At 35.4% G+C, this 14538-nt stretch overlaps 1 protein-coding gene across 2 annotated transcripts in view; it reads right to left on the reverse strand.

Annotated features, from left to right (window-relative positions):
• Nucleotides 1-14538, reverse strand: part of CSMD3 (CUB and Sushi multiple domains 3) — a 1245616-nt gene that overhangs the window by 249944 nt on the left and 981134 nt on the right. The window lies entirely within an intron of this gene.

Raw genomic sequence — 14538 nt, forward strand, 5'->3', positions numbered from 1 at the left:
GTAGTCAGGGGAAGATGCAAAGCTGAGCGAGTTTTATTACTGTTTTATTTAACGGGGAGGAAGGAGTCATTGCAAAGGGAAAATCAGGAGCAGAACTAGAGTCTAGGAAAAGGTAAGATAAAAAACCAAAGTGGAGCCATTTCACTTTTGAAACCATCAGTGACATTCCCCTGTGACCTGAGGAAAACAGATGGACTAGAAATACATAGGTTTAGGTTACATGCTGGGAATTTATTGGAGTTATTGCCTAATTTTCCTTTTCAGTGTTTGTTCGTTTGTAGAGAAAAAGCATGAGCCTGGGAGGGGCAGAGAGAGAGGGAGATAGAGCATCCCAAACAGGGCTGGATTTCACACACCCTGCGATCCTGACCTGAGCCAAAATCCAGAGTCAGAGGCTTAACTGACTGAGCCACCCGGGTGCCCCCTGATTTTCCTTTTAAAGACAGCTGGGTGCAGTGTTGTTTTAGGTGACTGGAGAAGAGTCATGATAGCTTGAAAAAGTAAACACATTTGATGGATTCCTGGCCAGAGTTTAAAATATATCAATATACTTAAAACACATACATACAACACAAACAGTATCTTGTATTGTGTTGGGTGGCTAATGAATGTCCTGCCTTTTAATGTTCTGTAAAATGGTAATATACAGTTAGGATTAAGCATACTAAAATTAGAACTCCCCAGAACAACAACAAATTGACAGTGGTGATGATAACCAAAGATGCATTGCTCTCGTCACTCATCATTGTTTGAGACGAGAGTGGTCAGGTGTATTCTTCGTTCAGCACAGATAACTTTATTCAGCTGATATTACTGATGAGAAAATCATTCAAGAATGAGTACTACGATTTATATTAACTTTGCTTCTGATTTTAAGGTGCTCCAAAGTTACAACACTTTGAATGTATGTGACAATAGCTCTTATTTTCATATTTGGAAAATATGAATAGAAATGAGAGCTTTTCGTTCAAGTTCAGCTTTGTGACTTAGTCATGAACATTCTGCTATTCCACATGAATATGCATCTGACAACCTCAATTTGTTTTTTATAGTTTATTTTGCATAATGGACATTTAGGACAGCTATTTCAAAAAGTATCATTTATAAATATAAAAAATGTGAAGTTGTTTTTTAATCATTGATGAATATAAGGTTGCAGTATAGTCACCTGTTCTTAGGGTAACTAATACTGTATTAGATTCTGTTATTTGTCCTAGTATCAATAATCTGGGGTTCCTTCTGGTCAGTGCTTACAGCATGTCCTAGTTTATAATCACTTATGTTGAATACTGTAGTGACTGAAAGTATTCCGTGTAGTATGCAAATAATATAAATAAGGGAAAATTAACTGTGCTTTGAGATAGAGATTTATTGTAATCTGTTCTATGTTTACAAAAATTTAAATGGAATAATGACTAAGCCAGAACAACTTTACTAATTTTCCTAATATTTGTTCCTAGAAACTTTTCACATCCTCTCTTCCTGTTTTAATTTCATCATACTGGTGGGTATAGGAAAGGGCAGCCTTTATCTTTTTGGCTCTGTTCACAATCAGTAGAAGTTAGGAGCCAGCCAAGACTTTGAATTCTATGCTTATTTTTGCCATTTTACTTATACCAGTGGGCCATTTGTCACACTGGCTGTGTTTCTCTGAAAGCCCATATCCCTTGTAATGCATTTAATGTAAGAACTCACCTGTACCAGTTCCTGATTATAACTTATTTGATACATATGACAACTGCTTAAATCTATATTTAATAGCATTGTTGTAGAACACGTGAATTATGAAAAGGTTCTATAATTAAGTTTGGAACATACGTGGATAAAAGAAAAAGTTCTTTATGACTTCATTGATACTTTAGTAAGGTCTAGGGACTGTCATATTCATTCTTACAAACTTATTTGATCGTGGAGACTGTTTCAGGGTAACATCTCATGGGACCAATGTTCCTTAGAACACCCTTTGCAAAATGCCAGACTGATGATTCCAAAATGTGCTATCACTTTGGTAATAATTCTCACATTTATATTATTGTCTATAATTGATTAGAATTTTGTAGAACCAAAGAACCGTGTTTCAATGTATGCACGGAGAGCCAAAGTACTTTAAAGATTTAAAATGTCAAACTTAGCCTATTATAACATACCATTACGCTTGACACTCTCTCCCTGACTCTTGGGGTCCAATACACCATTGATTTGTTGCTTGTACCTTTACGTAGCTTATCAGTCTCTCTCTCTCCTCTCTGCCACTGAAACTGCCACAACCCAAACTCCCAACAGTTTCCACATGGGCTCTTGGAAGAGACAACTAGCTCTACCGATCCTTGCAAGTTCTCACCGCTGCTCACGATGTTTCTGACAGACACGTCTTATCGTATTTCTCTTCTCTTCCTGGAACAGTTCTGATAAACAGTGGGTTCTCCATAAATGTTTGTGGGAGGTTGAAATGTACTATGCTTATCATACCAAGCAGGCTACTATAAACGGTGTTCCATAGACAGCACGTACATGAACATTTCATTTTGTAGAAATTTTTCCAGAAATTCACTTAAATCCAAGACAGAATTGAAACATACCCTCTCAATAAATCCATATTAGCCTATTTCTGTGATTGAAGTCTCCGATTGCCAGGAATCACTGTTGCTTTACATTTAGAGGCAATATTATGTAAAAGATGTGTATCTTTAAGCATTGAAAATATGCTCAATGATAGGATTGAGTTCCACTGAGGGAACAGCAGACTCATGTCTACCATTTTACAGTAGCAAATCCATGCTAACATTTAATTAGTCTGGAACATACCTTCACTGAGTGAGTGAAATCACTCACACTGTTTAATTTCATGATTTTTCTTGTTCTCTCTCTCTCTTTTTTTTAATGTTTGTTTTTTTTTAAATCCTCTTTGCCTGAATTTATATGGATTCATTTGTATCGGTACAATGTGCCCAGACTGCAACTATACTGTATGTGCTTGTTTTACTCTTGCAAGAAGAAAGGATGAGGCAGTAAACAGACGTGGTATTTCCAGGGACATCAGGGGATGAATCTGTAACTGGATTTTAAGGTTTCTAGTCACCTAGTGAAAAGGACTTCCCCTCTAAGATTCGATCATGTGTGCAGGAGGCAGGAGGAGGGCTGGAGAAGAAGAAGAAGAAGAAGGAGAACAAAGAGTAACTTCCCAGTGAAACAGAAGGATCTCAAACCATTTTTATGGAAGAGGTCCTACTCGAACGTCCAACATATCTTAGAGACTGCATAGTACGCTCAACACAGCCGTAAGCTACTTGCAATTTCAAACCTTTTTGGTTGTGTAATGTATAATTTATTATCAAATATACCTTATCGTGAAAATTATTATAGAATATATAAATTTTTCTCAGAGGAATGTTGGGTACTTTTAAAAGTGATTAATTCTTGTGGGTCACAAAAAGAGCAAAATACTATATTAAATCAATAATTTACTAGATGCGGCCTGTGCCTCCTTCAGTTGGAGAGAACTGCTGTACTTTTGGGAAAGTGCTGGTCTACTTCTGGGAAATTACTTATGCCCTGATGTAGCCTGATTGAATGTCACAAATCAAAAATCCTGGGAGAAAAAGGGTTTGAAAGCTGTATCTGCCACCGAGTCTTTTTTTTTTTTTTTTAAGCTAAGTCCTTTCATAAGCCTTAAACTTTGGAATTGAGTTTGTAATGCAGGCAGCTAATATTCCCAGTATTGACTTCAAGATTAAAACTACTCTTGCTTTGTTTGAAACCTGTTCTTAGTAAAAAATAGCTTATTATTCAGCCATTGATTTCATGCTTTGCATCATGTCTCCTAAATAAATAAGCATTTCATTTTGTTTATCTGTTAGATGATGTTCCTCTAATAAGGCCATTTTGTCATAATGGTAGTAACTATTTCTTTAAATTATAAACGATTACCTTAACTAACTTATTTATTTTGATTTTCATTTTCTTTTGCATTAGTTCTGATATATTCACATTCATTTATCTGGAAAACTAAAGATAATATTGTTATGAGTTTCCTATTGCCTCATCTATTCGCCCAAAAGAAAAAAAAAGCAAAAATCAGTCTTTACTACTTGTGAACTAATCCTTTGTTATAATTCCACACCCCTGCTTAACACTAAAAACAAACAAACAAACCAACAAAAACAAAACTCCATCTCAATGCTGTAATCGGTGGCTTGTAAACCACTTTAATCCCTCACTAAGTAAACTTAGTAGGAGATGTCCTTCTACATCTGTCACCTCACCGATTGCCTGGACTCACTCATTTGATTGTGCTGCCTGGAAAGGTATTCCCTTCATGCACCAGTGCTCTGTGAGCTGTGTTCTCCATCAGAGTGTATGTTCTTAGAAGAAGAAGAGTCATCCTAGGACAAAGACCTCCGAAGAGCTATATTCATTCCTTGGATGGGTCTGCCATGCTACCATATATAAATTCTCATAGAATGGATGTTAGTAGTTCATCTGTGATACCTATGTCACTCATTTTCAACCTCATTTTCAAGATTGACGTATGATGTATACAATTGAGTGTTATTGTTGTGGTTGTTTAGCATATTCACAAAGTTGTGGACCACACCTCTACCTAATTTCAGAATATGTGTCATCCTCAAAGGAGTTCCTGTACTCATTAGCAGTCACTTGCTATTCCCTATGCTCCCAAGTCCCTAGCAATTGCTAGGAAACTGGATATGGAAAGACAAGTTCTTAAAATAATTTTGGTTGAATTATTGGTGCTGTTTAAAAACTAAAATTCCTTTTCACTGCTTAGTTTCTTATTTATAAGTCATTGATTTTAAGTGATGGCAATCTTTTGTTGTTTAAAACATACTTTAAGACAGCTAGTATATTAGCACAAAATGAGTGTAGGGAAAAAAAATCCTCTGTGACAATTTCTTACTCCTACTGGATCGCTACACATTGATTTCTCAGGAAAGTCTTCTCTGTCTTCCAGATTAGTTCAGAGGATCCCATCATATAGCATTCCATTACTTTCAAGGCACTTATTATAACTTGTTTTATATTTATATAAAGCCACTTATTTGTATGGCCTTTTGATTAGGGTCTGTCTCTATCACTTAACTCCAAATGTATTAAGTCAAAATTTCCATGTCTTTTTATGCACTACTTATAATTCTGGAGCTTAGCAGAGTGTCTGTTTATTTAATGGACTTGTAAGAAATATATGTCATAAATATTAGGAAAAATAAAATATACAGTATATTACTATCTTGCTGGTGACTAAATGCACAGAATGTAAAACTCATATTTTTCAAACCACTTGCTTAGGGTAGCATAGCAAGTGCAATATAAAAACCCAAATTTTTGGAGTCTGCAAGATCTAGTTTTGAATTCCAGCTTCACTATTTACTGACTGAGTAGCCTTGGAAGAGAGGACATTTCAAAGTGGAACCAGATCTGGTATATGGTGAGGCTTAGACAAAATGAATGAAACAACTCTCTGGCCCCACAGAATCTTCTGGAGGTAATATGTTGAGGGTTTCATAAAGGCCTTAGGAAGATGAACTAATCTCATCAATCCCAGAAAGAAATACAGAGTTTAGAGAAAGGACAGGAGGAAACTTACCTGGTGTTTCTGCCAAACTCTTCCCTTGAGAGAGAGGAATGCCATTTAAGCGATTCTACCCAGGGCATTGTTTCCCTCTAGGAAGAGCCAGTGGTTTTTATTTTCCTCTCCTCTTCATTTCCCTAGGGATGAAGACCAGGGTACTCCAACCCAAAGGAAGAGGAACCTACAACTGTAATTTAGCTGTTTTCTCAAGGAGTGGCGGGGGTTGGGGGGCTGTCACTGTGCCCAGCTGTTAACAATCGGTGTGGACATAGTCCTCTACTCTTTGGACTCTTTATGCTTTAGAAGGCCAGGGAGAAGCAAGAGCCAATGTTAATAGTGAAAAGGAGGTGAAATTGGCCTGTCTTCTCCTTTTTCTTACAACTCACGGGTTCTTTTTCTTGTTTCATGAATTTGGACAGGGAAAAAAATGTATATATTTTTCAACCCTAATGGATTTTTTTATTTTTAGTGAATTATACCATTTCATTCCATTTCAAACGTAGGCAGAAAACCACAGTAGTATTAGAAGTAACTGCGACTTTGTCACCAATAGAAATTACAGATGTTTTTATATTACATAATTGTTGTGGATACCTCAAAATATTATTTCTGCTTATCCCTATAGTAGTTATTAAGCTTTTCAGAACTTCCAATTTAAGGGAACAATTAGGAAGCAATATATTATTACATCAAAATTTGTTTTTTCAATTATAGATTTTAAGTACTTGGATAACTGCATTTTAATATAATCAGTTTATTGCTTACACCTATGTGCTTTATTATATTTTTACACCTAAAAAAGATAATTCTAGGATAGCATTCATCATTACACAAAAAAGAAACCCAATTCTAATTAGATTCCTCCCAAATCCATCTGATGACTTTCGTAATTTTTTGTTTTCTCTTTTCTTTAACGGTACTTGGCTCAGAGATTGTTGCTTTGGCCTATGAAGTTCTGGAAAACATTAGTTGCACTGGAGGACCCTTGCCTTTTTGCTCTCTTGTATCTCTTCCTAACATGACAGATGAACTCTTCCTCGAATCAGAAAGGTCCTAAAACTCAGATTTGGAACTAGGGGAGAAATATCCAGTCTTCAGTTTGGCTTAGGTTTGAAGATACTTAGAACCATTGCCTCAGTATGGTCCAGATTTACTCACTAACACTCCCAAGTATTTCAGTCTAACTGGATCTGGCATTTGGGATTAGGAACAAAATTCCCTATTGCACAGCAAGCTCTGTATTATCTTCTTTTATGTGTATATCTTGGAGTGAATGGCTCACTGCTGAAGTGTAAGTGTAAAATGAAATTTTCCGCGTTTAATAAAGGGGAGGAAAGCAGCAGCCTCCTTTAGGGCATCTCTTTTAAAACATAATAGGCCCCAACTTTTGATTTTATAGTGCAGGACTGCTGGCCTTCTGACTGAAGTAAACAATTCTTCAGAAATTAACTCAGGGTTCTTCCAAGGTATACTCACAAGGTATATGGAGACAAGGTACCTCAGTGTGTGTCTCAAGAAGATAAAAGAAGTGTTATTTGTTCTTTCTTTATAAATTTGTATGAGATTCTGTCTGGTCTTTCTAGTATCTTTCATAGACTGCCGGCAATGTTCATTATATTCCAAATATCCTTATTCACTAATAAATCTGATTTTTTTCTCTCTAGGTTTTGTGGGTTGAAATTTTTACTAGGTTTTTTTTCTCCAATAGAAGAACATTTTGACTATTTTTAGATCTGTTTTCTTATTACCTTAATACCATTCCTTAATACAGTTTGATTCTCAACATGACTATTAATAGTTACTGCTGTATACTTTATTTTCTTGATCTGCAAGGAGAGAATTTCTGGGTTGATAGATTTTCTGTATATGTAAGTTTTTTTTTCTTTTTTGCTTTTCTGTAAAAACTGGTGACATATTAGGGAGGCAAGTTTGAAGTCTAACTCAAAGCCTGCATGGTAGTGGAGAATAGGGGCTTCTTTGTACAGTGAGAAGCCACGAGACTACCCCTCCGAAGATATGGCATAGTGACTGAGATCCCAAAAGCAGAGAAAATAAAGATGGTTTAAAATATGAGCTCCAAGTCAGTGGCCACAAGTAAATATGCTCTGAATTATAGGCACTGATTTGCAATCAAACTGCTTCTTACACAGGGGACTCTACATAGTATGATCCAGAATTCATAGCAGCAGGGATTTGTTTATAACAATGTTAATGATTCTCTAGACTAGCATGCAGGAGGCCAGCTGGAATGATAATGTAAGTAAGAGTGCCTGGAAATAGCAGGTGCTCAATAACATTAGCTTTCCTTCCCACTTCATTTTAAGTAATACTCCCCCCCCCCCCTTCCCATCATATAAAAACCAAGCATACCTTGGTTTTTCTCAATACTACTTTAAGTTTTTAAAATAGAAAATACTTTTGGGGTGCATGACTCAGGTGGTAGAATATGTGACACTTGATCTTGGGGTCATGAGTTCAAGTCCCTCACTGGGCCTAGAGTTTACTAAAAAAAAAAAAAAAGGAAAGAAAGGAAAAGAAAAGAAATGCATTACACTTCTTTTTAGCATGGTTACGAAACATAATCTGTATATTATGTCTGTGAACAAAATTCCTATGTGTAGCTAATGAAAGGCAGATATTTGATGATACTCAGAAATAATTTATCACTAGGCCTTTGTTTTATGAATCTTGCATCTACATGCCTTAATTATATCACATATTTTAAATGGCATCAAATGCTAAATGGCTCAGTATATTAGACTAGATGATACCTATATGCATTTATAATGGAATGGGGCTCTAGACTTGTTTCAAACCTCAAAAAAAATTCTATAAACCTCAAGGACATTTGTGATAAGAAATTAGCCCAAGACAAGCCATGCCATTTAAGCAGGATATCTGGAATAAGAGTTGAGTTTTCTACTTCATACACTAAAGCAATATGATTTAATTAAAAGTAGGTCAGATGAGCTTATTAATGAGAGATAACTGTAAAATTGGAGAGCTGGAATTGCAAAATGAACTTTTTATTTTTTAGTTTGTTTCTTTTGAAGCTTTCTCTTCCGTTGATAGGGTAAGAGGGCTCCCCTTTTAAAAGCTTTTATCATTCCACATATAATTGGATGTTGAACAAAGAATGGTGCCCTATGACTACTGGATGTCTAATCTTAATGTACTTGTGTGTATGTACTTTGAAAAGACTTACAGTTACCAATGATTGAGTTACTTAATTCTCTTTTTCCCCCCAGAATCTAGGACTTACATTAGCAGGAGAGAAACAAAGGTATTGAAAATAATGGTGCCGATATTCAAAAGAACTAACACTGACTATATCTATTAAGGTATTTATTTGCATTCTGTGTAAGGTTGTATTTCAAATGCAATGCAAAAATGCATGTCAGATGAACACTTTTATTAGTTATTGGTAGGAATTTACTTTTTATTAATTCTCATACTTAGCATGGAGGAAGATTTCAGAAATAAGTGGAGAGCCCCAAATTTCACCACTTATTTTTCATGCCACATATCCATTCATGAAACATTTAATCGACTGCAATTTGCTAAAACTGCAGATATAAAAAAGATGAATGCAAGGTCATTTGTAGAATTAATCAGCCTACCTATAGGGCAGTGATTGAGCCTAGAATCCAAAACATGACTGCTGGGCAACCGTGACTTAGAGCAAGTGACTGAACCTCTCTTTGTGTCTTGGTTTCCTCATCTGTAAATGAGAATATTAGTAGTCCTCAATCCATGGAGTTGTGTTAGGCTCTAAATAATATATGTACAAAACTTTAAACCATTCTCAGTACAGATAAACTATGATCTCTATGAGTCCTCTCTCTAGGCTTGCCATGTTGAGCTGCTGGAAATTCTACCTACTCTCCTTCGTTTACTCTTGCCTGTATATATTTATGAATGCTCAACCCTGGGTGTGAAATGCACCATCTCCTCATGCCTGTACCTCACCTGGTTCCTTCTTACTTATATTTTTAAGATTCACTTTATGTGTCATTTTTATAAGGAAGACTTTCTTTTAAAAAAAATTAACATTTATTCATTTTTTGAGAGACAGAGCGTGAGTGGGGGAGGGCAGAAAAAGAGGGAGACACAGAATCCGAAGCAGACTCCAGGCTCTGAGCAATCAGTAACAGAGCCTGACGCGGGGCTCAAACCCACCCATGAACCGCGAGATCATGACCTGAGCTGAAGTCCAAAGCTTAACCAACTGAGCAACCAGGCGCCTCAAGGAAGACTTTCCTGATCTCTCTTTGTAATTGGTTCAGAGGCACCTCCATGCTGTGCTTGTAGCACTGATTTTATTTCCAGCAATGGACCGTATCTGTCTGTATATCATCTGATTATAAACTCTCTAAGGGCAAGAACCATATTGAATTCATAGTTAGCGCAGGACCAGGCATATAATTCATACTTTTGAATGTTTGAAAAAGAGGAATGCATGATACCATCTTTTCTTTAGAATAAGTGGAAAGCTACTGATTCTTTAACAGTACAAATATGTTTATTCTTAGGGTCTTATTATTGTAATTAACTGTCAAATGCATGTTCTCCTGTATGCTATAGCAATGGAAAAGATCAAGAATACTGCATTGGTCCAATCATGAAATAAATAAGCCATGGGTATGTAATGTGCAGCATGATGATATCATTAATAGTACTATCTTGCATATCTGAAAGTTGCTAAGAGAGTACATCTTGAAATTATTTATCATAAGAAAAAATTGTAACTGTATGGTGATGGATGTCAACTATACTTATTGTTGCGATCATTTCGCAATATATATAAATATCAAATCATTTTGTTGTATATCTAAAGCAAATTTAATGTTATATGTCAATTTTATCTGTTAAAAAAAAACAATATTGTATTAGTGCTGTGCTTAGTACTTCTAAATTTAATGATCTAACTTTCAGAGTTCTAAGGCCCTAAAATAACTGGGACTTTGCACACACCAGGAATATTTCAACTTTAGATATACTTGATTCCATCCTGGAAGCTTTAGGGAGCAAGGAGAGGGTAAATTGGAATGTTTTTTCTACTAAGAAAACAAGTGGTCAGAAGCCTAAAGGAAGTCTGAGAGCTTCAGCCAGAAAGCTGGGAAAAAAAGTATTCAGACACAAAGGACAAGTAAGTGCAAAAGCCCTGAGGTGGAAGTGTGAACAGTGCTTTCAAGAAACATCAAGGAGGCCCTTGTGGCCCAAAGAGTGTAGTAGGGAGCAAGAATAGTAAAGAGGTCAGAGTATATATAGGTAGATTAAGTAGAACCTCATATTGTAAGATCTTTGGAATTTACTCAGATTTAGAAAGTCACTGGTAGATTTTGATATAATCTGACATATGTTTGAAAGATTACTTTGTTGTGTTCATAAGAGATTGTATCAGGAAACAAGGGAAAGAGAGAAACTAGCCAGGGGGGAGGCTAAGACCTAAGAGATAGCCTGTAGTTGCCCTAGATTAGGGTAGAGGTGTGTTTATATAAACAACTGCAATGCCATTAGGTGAAATAAATCAAGTAGTGAATATTAAGAGAAAAAGATGGAATCTGTCACTATTTGTGTTTCATTTCCTTTAGCTAATATTGAGTCATTTTATGGATAAGAGCAATAAGATTTCCACTTTAATCCAGTGTCTATAGTTTTCTAAAGTAACTCACTTTAGTTTTCTAAAGTAACTCAGAGTTTCAACATACTTTTCAAAGTATGAAAAATAAGAAGGTAAGAAATTATTTTCCAAACACTTTTTTTTTTGATCACAAAGTGAATTGCAGGCACGGATATTCTGTTTTGCTATCATTTAATACCTGTGACATTTTCATGAGATAAACTGCAGGGTTTCTCATCACTGAGCAGGACTTACCACAGGATGCTATCATTTTGGATCTACTTCTGACAAATACAATCTCCCAGGGTCCAACATAAGCTCTTGAAAATATTTCCTTCAGATTTAAAATGTACACAATCTTAAACCATGATAAAAAAAAATCCTATCCTCTAAAATAGACAAACGTAAATTCTTACGGTTCAGTTCAGGATAAACATATTTACTAAGAGGCTGCATGTATAAATTAATATGTTTCATGCTAAACATGTAGCCTGAGACTTTGGGAGCTTATGGTCTTTCAGAGTGAAACATTATAAGAAAAAGCAAAATATTGCATTTAAATATTGCATTAAAGGTCATGCTGGTGTTTACTTTTATGTAAAAAATGAAAAGCTTTCGTTATTTTGGCACTTAGGGATCATGGTCTAATAGCCAACATCCTACTTATATACTCAAAAGTGAAGCCTATCAGTCAAAATTTCCTGCCCATGTTCTCAGAGATATTAGTCAACATTTTACTGAGGGGTGGGTAATATGCAGCATGAAAAGCAGCAGAGCCTGGCAATCTAATTCTTAAACATTAATGATATTAACAATAGAGGCATAAAAAATTAATGCATGACAAAGACAATTACTACAATAAACAAACATAACATATTTCTGGAATATTGAAGAGAGGGGCTGTGGATTTGACATAACTCTTTATCTTTTATACCTGGAAATCAATGGAAATTGTCTAGAGTTGGCAAATCAAGAAACAGAGCTTCATATGTTATGCAGAGTCATGGAGAGGGCCATCAGAGCAATTAGAACTAGAAATTATTAGAAGGCTCAGCTGAGTAATAGCAGAATAGAGGTGGGGGGGGGGGGTGAGGCAGGTGACCAGTGCTTTAAATAACTTTAAATTGGGACGCCTGGTTGGCTCAGTCATTTAAGTATCCGACTCTTGATTTTGGCTCAGGTCATGATCTCATGGTTCATGAGTTCAAGCTCCGCATTGGGCTCTACACTGAGAGTGGAGAGTTTGCTTGGGATTCCCTCTCTCCCCCCTTACCCCTGCCCTCCCCCTCTCAAAATACATAAACTTAAAAAAATAAATTACTTTAAATGCTAAGCTATTTTAAATTATTTTCTCAGTTATCCCATGTATATTTTACTTTGATAAAAAATACAAAATATATCTTAATTAAAAAATTTATCCTTATGAACAAAAAAACTTCTGGCTCTTTTGCAGATGCTTTACCCACTAATTTTGACTTTCAAAGTATTAAATTATTAAATCTGAAAGTCAGCCAGTTCTGTGTATTTTGGATTTCTGTATAATTACTGTGAGGGAAAACAAACAGATACGTGTGAACCTGATCAAGAAACTAAAATATACTAAGCTCTCCTTACTGTGATATAGTAATTACTTCAGAACCAATGTTATATTTATTTATTTATTTATTTTTATATTTTATTTTATTTTATTAGGTAACCTCTAAGCCCAGCGTGGGGCTTGAACTCATGACCCCAAGATTAAGAGTCACGTGCTCTACTGACTGAGCTAGCAGGAACCCCAGAACCAAATGTTCCAAATGAGTTATTTAATATAATTCTCCGAACAACCTTACAAACTATACAATATTAGCTCATGCTTAGACACATAAAATAAATTATACAAGGTCACATAGCTGATTTTAGGTCTTCTCTTCGTTTTAAAACATTGTTTAGAGTTAATTACATCTAATTCTAAAACATGGGCTTCCCCCCATACTAGAAATCATCAGATGTGGTCATATTTTAACATGAATATATCTTTAATTTTGGGTAATAGTATAAGGTATGCATGCAATAACTTTGATTCCCATAGTATCTTGGCATGTAGGCAAAAGTCTAGTCATATCCAACTAAACTGATAGTGAAGATTATTCTCTTTTAAGAAATTTAAAAATACTAAACATTTGTGCTGTTTTTAGGAGTGGGTAAATGTGTATCCATATATTAACGTTAATAAATTAGATTTAATTAATGTTAAAATGATAGAAATATACCAGTTCCACTAAAACATAACATACAATGCAAAGTGCAATGTATGTTTTCTAGTGCTGTGCTTCTTTCAGAACATTTTGAATATCACACGTATTAATATGCCAATGTTTGCTGGGAAATTCACTAGGCCCTCTGTATGTGCTATGGTTAATTGAATCTTCACATAATCTATTGAGTTAATAACTATCATCCAGTTTTAGAGATTTAAAAATCAAGGCTTAGCTCATCTGAGGTCATAGATATAGTAAGAGGATTTGAACACAGGTCTACCCTTGCCTTTGTTTTGTTTGTAGATTTGACTATTAAACCAACATGAAATACACTTTATTGGGCTGTAATTGATCCCATGAAATATTTTTGGTTCAGAAGGACCATTTGTATACATTATGGTATAGTCCATGCTCAATTAACATTTCTATGACCTATCAATATAGAAATCTATGGCAAGGAATAGGATTATTCTAGGCAGGCATATTCTTGGTGAATGCATACTCTGCTGCACCTGTCTTTTTCACCTAAGCCATTGAAAACCATGTATTTAATAATTTATCCCAGTGATTAATACTTATCTTTTTGATCTATAGTTTTTTTAAAATGTACATTTATTTATTTTGAGAGAAAGAGAGTAGGGGGAGGGGAAGAGAAGGAGGGAGAGAGAGAATCTTAGGCAGACTCTGTGCTATCAGTGTAGAGCCTGATGTGGGCTTGATCTCATGAAGCCCAAGATGATGACCTGAGCCAAAATCACGAACGTGAAGCTTAACCTACTGAGCCACCCAGGAGCCCCTGATCTATAGTTTTCTTTATTCTTTGGTTTTCTGTCAGGATTTTGGTAATTTCTTGTTTGGCTTCAGGAAATTTTCCATGTTTTTTTGTTGTTGTTGCTTGTTTGTTTGTTAGCTTTTTAATGAATTTTCTGTCTATCCACAAATTCCTCTTTTGCATGGCTCTTAAGACAAAACAACCACACTTTCTCTTAAACTTTTTATAAACTTTCGTGCCATTATTTTTTTTCTCTTTGGCAGAATGAAATTCAAGTAATTATTTCTCCTTTTATTCCCCTTGTCTTCTGATAGAT

The sequence above is a fragment of the Panthera onca genome, chromosome F2, assembly GCF_046562875.1.
Source record: "Panthera onca isolate mPanOnc1 chromosome F2, mPanOnc1 haplotype 2, whole genome shotgun sequence".
NCBI lineage: Eukaryota > Metazoa > Chordata > Mammalia > Carnivora > Felidae > Panthera > Panthera onca.